Source organism: Marmota flaviventris, chromosome 1 (assembly GCF_047511675.1).
Source record: "Marmota flaviventris isolate mMarFla1 chromosome 1, mMarFla1.hap1, whole genome shotgun sequence".
Lineage (NCBI taxonomy): Eukaryota > Metazoa > Chordata > Mammalia > Rodentia > Sciuridae > Marmota > Marmota flaviventris.
The window spans coordinates 24,493,328-24,500,060 of record NC_092498.1 but is presented as its reverse complement, the minus strand read 5'-3'; positions in this window follow the sequence as shown (position 1 = coordinate 24,500,060).

Sequence of the window (6,733 nt, the reverse complement as noted above, 5' to 3'; positions counted from 1 at the left end):
ATGCTTATAAGTTTCTTGGAAGGGCACCTAGCCAGTAATTAGTAATGCTGGGATCCAAGCAGAGTGCTCTGGCTCCAGTAGCTCTTAGTGACCGTGGTAATGATCCAATCAGAAGAGCTAGTTTTATGGGAAAAAAAAAAAAAAAAAAAGCTCAGTGAAACAAAATAACATGCACACAACCTAGTAGCTAGTAAGACCCCAGGGTCTTCCTGATCCTGAAGTCCAGGCTCTTTTCACTCTCAGTTCTGACCTTTTATCTTTCTTCCTACTCAGATTTCCCATTTTGTGTTCCTCCTAGCTACCCCATACCCCCTTGAGCTTGCTCATCTTGTTCATTCTTGCTGCTACTGTTTCTCTCAACAGTATTATAGCTATTTTTAAGCCTTTATCCACAACAGTATTATATTTCTTCTTTTTGTCTCCATGAACATTCAACTACTTGTTTCCGTGCCTCTGTCCTTTCTTTAGGAGGATTACTTGCGTAAAAGATGAGGGATGGAGTTCAATCTGGGTCTTAAAAAGCTGAGAAATGTTACCTCAGTGTGGCTGCAAAGGCAGACTATGACCACTAGGGTTCAGTGCGATCCCACCTTTTATCAATGCAGGCACTGGGCTGCTGCTGAATGTCCAAGACCATGAAAACCTCACAACCAAGAAGATAGGAGCATCAGATTGCAGAACCGAGCCATAGTGCCACCCTTTAACCAAACTCCAGAATTAGAATTAGATTCTTGAAGAAACACCACAGGATCTAAAAAGAGCCTGATTTGGGGATTCTGTTGCTACAGCCCTGAGATTCACCTTTTGGAGACTGCCCTCAGCCGCTCGCTTGGGCTTTGCTACTTTCTCAAAGCAGGGTGTCCAGTCCCCCAAGTACTGAAGTCTGCCCATAGTCCTAGCAAGCAAAGTGTAACAGAATTGGTAAACTCCCTTTTAACCATCCCCAACAACTGCCCACTTTCCCACTTCTTGAAAGGAAAACAACTGTTTGTGTTTCTTGGGCTTCCTTCTAATCCATTTTTATACTTTCTTATATGTATATGAAGCTATGTACCTATAAACAATTTACATACTGCTTTTTTTTTTCTGTGTATGTATGGGGTGCTGGGGATTGAACCCAGAGATGCTCTACTACTGAGTTACACCCCCAGACTTTTTTATTTTGAAACAGAGTTTTGCTAAGTTGCTGAGGCTGAACTCAAACTTGTGACCCTTCTGCCTTAGCCTCTTGAGTCACTGGGATTACAGGTGTATTCCACCACACCAAGATTTTAATTTAATCTAAATTACACATGATATACTTTGAAAAGTCAAATAGGTGGGGCTGGGGTTGTGGCTCAGCAGTAGAGCGCTCTCACCTAGCACATGTGAGGCCCTGGGTTGGATCCTCAGCAAGAGGGTAATTAAATAAATAAACAAACAAAATAAAGATATTGGGCCCAACTACAACTAAAATATAAATATTTAAAAAAAGGTAAAATAGTTGTACAAGCTTCTTCCCCCTATCCCATTTTGGGGTTTGAACCCAGGGGAGCTTTATCACTGAGCTATGCCCCCAGCCCTGTTTCACAAGTGTTGTTACTTAAAACACCTGTCTTGTTATTCCATCCTACCACCTACCTCATTATTTCTTGTCCTGGGAGCCAATTACTTTATTTTAGATGATCCTTATGGTGCTCATTTCTGTCTGAATAACATGATTATAATGCTACCTCTTGGATGTTTTAGGCATTATCGTTTGATTTCCTCATATAGAGTTAAGGATTTAGCTTTTTCTCCCTCTTTGCCTATAAGGAGGAAAAAGAGAGGTGGAGGTTAGGGGAGGAGCCAGTAGTAATAGTTTTGAAAACTGGATAGCAAATGAGTGCTCATTTAGTAGACTTGAAAAAGCTGAAGTTTGCCAGACACAGTGGTGCATGCCTAAAATCCCAGCTACTTGGGAGGTTGTGGCAGGAGGATCACAAGTTTGAGGCCAGCCTTAGCAATTTAATGATATTATGTCTAAAAAATAAATAAAATTAAAAAACGGCTGGGGAATATAGCTCAGTAATGGACTGCCCTACTCCTTCCATGTCCCAGCCCCCGGTTGAATCCCCAGTACTGCCCCAAACAAACAAATCCTTTGTTTTAGCTAGTAGCAGGGGGAAGCTTCTATTGTAGGATCCCCAGAAGGCTCTGTATTGGAGGCAGCTGGCACTTGATAAGGTAGAGTCTAAAGCAGGATTGAAGCAGGATTGATCCTGTACTCAGCCACACAGTTAGATGACTACCCTTGCCAACTTTGGATAATTGAAACCTTTATTCTCTGGAGAAGGCAAACATAGGGTCTGCAGTATTTGGAGTTATAATCTTATAGCCTCCAGAATTAACTTGAAGAAGTTCAATCTTTCTGACTCTACCTTTTAAAAAATTTTAGTCCCCGGTTCCAGTCCAGATTTTTGAAAGATCTTCCCAGAATTTTGAAATTGTACAATGATGCATATTAAAATAAAATTTCCCCCGGTACTAGAGATTGAACCCATGGGGCACTCTACCTCTAAGCTACACCCCCAACTCTTTTTATTTTGGGACAGGGTCTCTCTAAGTTGCCCAGGCTGGCCTCACACCTCCGATCCTCAATCTCTAAGAAGTTTCTGGGTAGGTCTATTTTCATCCGTTGGGTTGGGCACCTAATGGGGTCTTTTTTTTTTTTTTTTTAATATATACACTTTTTAGTTGTAGATGGACACAATACTTTTATTTTATTTATTTTTATGTGGTTCTGAGGATCAAACCCAATGCCTTACGTGGGAGGTAAGGGCTCTACTGCTGAGCCACAACCCCAGCCCCCTAATGTTGTCTTTTATTCTGGAAATTCCCATCTTCATTTCTAGGAAATGTTTTGAATTTTCCCCTTTTCTTCTGACACTTGTATTATTTAGATATTAGACTTTTAGGACTGGCATTCTAATTTACTGTCTTTACCATTTAAAAAAATTCATTTATTTATTATTTATTTATATATTGTGTTACTGGTGATCAAACCCAAGGCTTTGAGAGCATGCTAGTCTCTCAGAGCTCTCTACCCCTGAGTATACCTCCAATTTTTTGAAATTTAAAGAAAAAAATTTATTGAAGATCTGAAAAACAATTCCTAAAAGATTGCCTTTTTCAGTAAACTAGCTATTGAAGTCAAAATGTATATATGAATAACAAAAATTATGAAATAAGCCACCACTCTTCAACAATCTGAGCAAAAATGCATCTTTCCTTTTAATATTTTTAATTTTAATATTTTTTGAGTTTAAAAAATTCTGCCAGCACGTTTTCATTTTAAAGCTGTCATTTGTTTTTTGAATGTTCATTCCTTGAAACAGTATGTTCTTTCACTAATACAATATTGTAAGCTCCAAGGATATTAGTGATTTTTCTTGTTTAAATCTTGCTTTCTTTCCTTTGTGTATGCATGATGCTAGGGATAGAACCCAGAGCCTTGCATGAGCCAGATAAGCACTGTACCACTAAGCTACACCCCCCAGCCCTTTATCTTGCTTTCTTCTTAACATATAGCCCATTTTCTCAAGTTTTTTATTTGTTTTGCTTGCCTATGTTGGTCTCTTTCATATTAAGGGTTTTCTTCATATGTCTGATGGCTTTGACTGCTCATACTCAGGAATGTGACATTAAATGGTTCACAGAAGCTCTATATATCTGGCCAAGATCTTCACCATGGGTGATGTGGCTGGCCTATCACCTTGGGAAACTCTCAGTGTTATCTTCCTTTCTTTCCTGGACAGTCCGATATCTCAGAAAAATTCTTCCAGTGTTCTGCAAAGAAGACACATTCCTGTCTGCCAAGGTTCTGGAAACCAAATGAGACAGGTGAAGGAAACCTAAATATTTCATTAAAGACTTTATAAGTTTGTTCTTAATCATCCTGTTTCCAGTATAGCAATTTCAGCAACAGTCAGAAAAGTAGAAGGTATGCAGGATGGAGCTGAAAATGGGGGAAAGAGCATCACCTGACCATTGGTTCTGAAATGTGGTGGTACCTTGATAAATGAAGAGTATCTGTCTCTTTTCCAGTGCTGCAACTCTTTATGTTTTATAACCACATCCCACTGAAGAATTAATTTGTTCCTTCAGTAATTAACTCTAGAGGCAGTCCAGGTAGGCAGCTGCTGCCTATGAGCTCCTACACATGCCAGGTGGCTGTACTGAAGCTCCCTTGTGCATTAGGGGGAAGAAAGAAATCAGTTATAGTGCTGTTAATCTCTGCCTGGACAGCTGGAGCATGAAGCTTTGGGCTGGTTCTTTATAACAGGAAGGAAATACTGAAAGCCAGAAATGTGAAGAGAAAGCTTAAGAAGCTCTTGTGTCTGGTAGATTCCTGGGCCTGTAGAAATGGCTGTGCTCAGGGGCCTTCCATTACACAAATTTGGAGACCAGGAAATGAAAGCTTCCATTTAATGCTGGACTACAACTGAACAGACTTGCAAGTTGGTAGTAGTACAGAAAAGGAGATCAGGGGAGGTGATTTCTCCCTCTTTCTCCTTCTTGCCAAGAAAAAATAGATACTCCAATGACTAGATGGTCAGTGGCCTACCTGCATTGTCACAGCTGTCACCCTTTGAAAAAACTGTAAGACATCGTTTACCTTAATTTCTCTAAAAACAGAGAAAAGCCTACCTCACAATCGGTCCAGTCAATTGCATTTTAATGTATTTTCTTAGTTTTTTTCCTTATTTACGTAAAATCAAATGGATTTGCAATTTTGTCTCCTGCATTTTAGCTTAATATATTATTTTAATCATAGGTATTTATTCCTCCTGTCATTAAAAAAAAAAAGTTATTGGAAAGCTTTTTTTTTTTTGAGCCAGAGGGTCTATTTCCCAGGCTGGCCTCCAGCCTCAGCCTCCTAAGTAGCTGGGCCTACAGAAGCATGCTTCTACACCCACCTGAAAAACAATCCCCCCTTTTTTGGTACTAAAAGATTGCCTTTTTCAGTAAACTAGCTATTCAATGTATTATATCTATCAAGTCAAAAAATATATATGAATAACAAAAATTATGAAATAAGCCACCACTCTTCAACAATCTGAGCAAAAATGCATCTTTCCTTTTAATATTTTTAATTTTAATATTTTTTTGAGTTTAAAAAATTCTGCCAGCACGTTTTCATTTTAAAGCTGTCATTTTTTTTTTTGAATGTTCATTCCTTGAAACAGTATGTTCTTTCACTAATACAATATTGTAAGCTCCAAGGATATTAGTGATTTTACTTTATCACTAAGGTACTTTACCACTAAGCTACATCCCCAAACCTTTTTCATTTTTTTTTTTTTTTTTTTAATTTGAGACACAGGCTCGCTAAGTTGCTGAAGCTGGCCAAGTTGCTGAGGCTGGCCTAAACTTGGGATTCTCTTGCTTCAGCCTATCGAATCACTGGAACAGTAATATGCCACCATGCCCGGCTGGAAAACACTTCTTAAAGGCTAAAACCATCCCCTTATTGTTGGGAACATTAGTTTCAGATACCTATTTGTTATTTTTATATTTTGTGGGCCTTGTGCATGTGAGGTAAGCTCTCTACCAACTGAGCTATATCCCCTGCCCGCTTTTTGTTAGTAAAAATAAATTGCTATACACATCTTTGATCTTGCGCCCTCTAAAATAGTGTAAAATTGCAAAAGAATACACAAGTACAAAGAAAATAAAAATCATAAAAGTTGCATGACTTAGGGAAACACTGTTGGGGGTTTTAGTTAATATTGCGCTATGCTACATATGTATCTGAATTTCAGAATATTGCCCTAGAAGAATTACTAGGTGAAAAGATCTGGCAAACTTAGGGAGCAACTTAGGGAGACCTTTCTTGAAATCAAAAATAAAGAGGGCTGGGGATGTAGCTTAGTGGTGGAACACCCAATCCCCTGTACCAAACAACAACAACAATAACCCAAAACACTTGTTTGGCACGACCTCATTTAAGGAACCGTGTTAATTCCTCAGCAGTGAAATTTCAATCAAGTGGAAACTAATTTTTTTTGGAATTGATTCTGGCTTCCAAGACCAGAATGTGTCGGAAACCCCCGCAGCAGGTAAAAACCTATTTCATTCTTTTTAAAAACCAAGCTACTTAAGTTCAGAAAGGTGTTAGGTTCCCAGTTTCACAGAGAAAAAATCCAAGTCTTCAAGCTTGGGGCAGGCGCTCTCCTCACGTGACGCCACCGCTTTTCCTTTAAAGGCCAGGCCACGTGATTGCAGACGCGCACGCGGAGGAAATTTACACAGTCAGGGGAGCGAGTCATTCCTCCCTCGCTTTCTCTAGGCTTTCTCTCCCCGGAAGCCACAAGTCCTCTAGAGGCTTTCCCTTCCTCATTCCCTCCGTCGCGTCACCCGTCCTCCTTTCCGTTAGTCGTCGGCCCTGGAGCTCCCTCTCCGCCGCAGAACCCCACTTTGGAAGGAAGGCCAAGGGGACTACAACTCCCAGGGGGCCTCGCGGCTCCGCCCCACGCGCAGTGTAGGTCGGGGGCTGAGGTCCCACGGTCTTTTCTCCGCGTGCGGCCAGGAGCAAGCGCACTACAGGTTCCGTGGAGCCTCGCGCGCTAGCCGGACCGGGGCTGGGAGGGGCTGGAGGGGCCAAGGCTGGCAGGCGGACTGGCGGGCGGAGGAAGGGGGTGGGAGCGGAGGCGATGGAGGGGAGGAGTGGGGGAATGGGGGAGGGAAGGGGAAGGGAGGCGGGAGGCGGGGC